Here is a 1,845-nt window from a genome sequence, read left to right as displayed (position 1 = left end):
ATTTGCAATTAAATCATTCAATTACACATAATAGATTTTATCAAATTCAATTTTTTAATTCATGTCCCACGGATGGCGCCAATTGATCAATCCTAAATTAGATGATTTAGATCTAATTTAGGAATTGAGTGTAATGAGGGGTTGATGGTGGTGTTGATAATGTTTTTAGGACCTTATGATCGTCTTTTACTTAGATTATAGTGATCAATCACCATGTCCCGGTCTTGATTGCATTACCTTGGCTTGATTATGATTAAGGCTTGGGCGTATTCATAAGCGAACCATAAAAACCTTGGCAATTGCACAGAATCAACAACCTAAAATGAGAGGCCAATCTCCCTATTTATAGGTTTGGAATTTCCGCAGATCCAATGACTGCGCAGCACCGACATACCGCAATGTTTGTGTGGGACATCTTCGCACACTTCATTTCTACGGGACTTCCGTAATGTTTTAGCGCAATGCAGAAATGCTAACTCATGCCCACGGTGCTGTTTGCACTTGCAATTAAATTGCCTTTTGCCGTTAGAATATACATATATATGCCTATATATATGATCAGCGGTCGAACAACAAGCAGGAGTGGCAGTAGAGTCGCTAAAGGGGCTGTTTTGGTGGTATTTTTCAGCTGCAAAAATAGCAGAAAATAGGCGGTGGTGGTGGCGGTTTGGGGCTGTAGAAAGGGTGGCGGTTTGAGGTCAAAAACACAGTAGCACAGGCTGTCTTTTTGGGTAGTTTTGGGGTCGGTTGAGCTGCAGAAAAATGCAGCAGCAGGAGGTGGAGAGAGGCTGTTGGGGTGGCCGGAGGTGGTGATGATGGTTCAATGGTGGTGGCCAAAGGTGGTATGTTGAGTGGTGATGTTTGAGCCAAAAATTAGAGGGGAGGGAGGAGAGTTTTGAGTGATTATTGTGAGGTGATTTGTGAATGAGAATGGGTAGATTAGGTGTGTTTATACAGGGGAGTTAGGAGGGTTCTAGAGTCTCAGAGTTAGAGTTGGGGTATACTTAGTCTAGGTTTAGGATTAGGCATTATCCTTTAGTGATTAGGATTGGTTTTAACGTGTAGAGTTTATCTATTAAATATTTTTTTAATCGTAGCCGATTTTATATATATTATTTTTTTCAGTTTTTATATATACAACAACAACAACAACAAAACTCAATACCACATAAGTGGTGTATGGGGGAGGTGAGATGTAGATAATCATTCCCCTATCCGAGAATATATATATATATATATATATATATATATATATATATATATATATATATATATATATATGTATATATATATATATATGTATATATATATATATATGTATATATATATATATGTATATATATATATATATGTATATATATATATATATGTATATATATATATATATATATATATATATATATATATTAATTTTTATCAATTTAATTAATGTGCATTCAGTCCCCGCACATTTTATTCGCGTTAGTCTTTCGTTAATTATTTATATATTTTGATGATGATTGTGATCGAGTCTGAGACATGGGTCGTGGATTGATTCGAGAAAATATATTGATTTATTTATGTACTACTAACTGTGGACTACTAATTGTGGACTACTAACGTGGGACTGCTAAGTTAACAACTTAAAACGTCAACACGTAATAAAAACGTTGTGAATATATTTCTATCATACTTTGATATATGTATATATTTGTTATAGGTTCGTGAATCGACCCGTGGCCAAGTCTTATTTCTGACGAAGTAAAAATCTGTGAAAGTGAGTTATAGTCCCATTTTTACTAGCTAATATTTTGGGATGAGAATACATGCAGTTTTATAAATGTTTTACAAAATTGACACAAGTAC

The sequence above is a fragment of the Rutidosis leptorrhynchoides genome, chromosome 10 (genome assembly GCF_046630445.1).
Source record: "Rutidosis leptorrhynchoides isolate AG116_Rl617_1_P2 chromosome 10, CSIRO_AGI_Rlap_v1, whole genome shotgun sequence".
NCBI lineage: Eukaryota > Viridiplantae > Streptophyta > Magnoliopsida > Asterales > Asteraceae > Rutidosis > Rutidosis leptorrhynchoides.
This window is presented reverse-complemented; position numbering follows the sequence as displayed.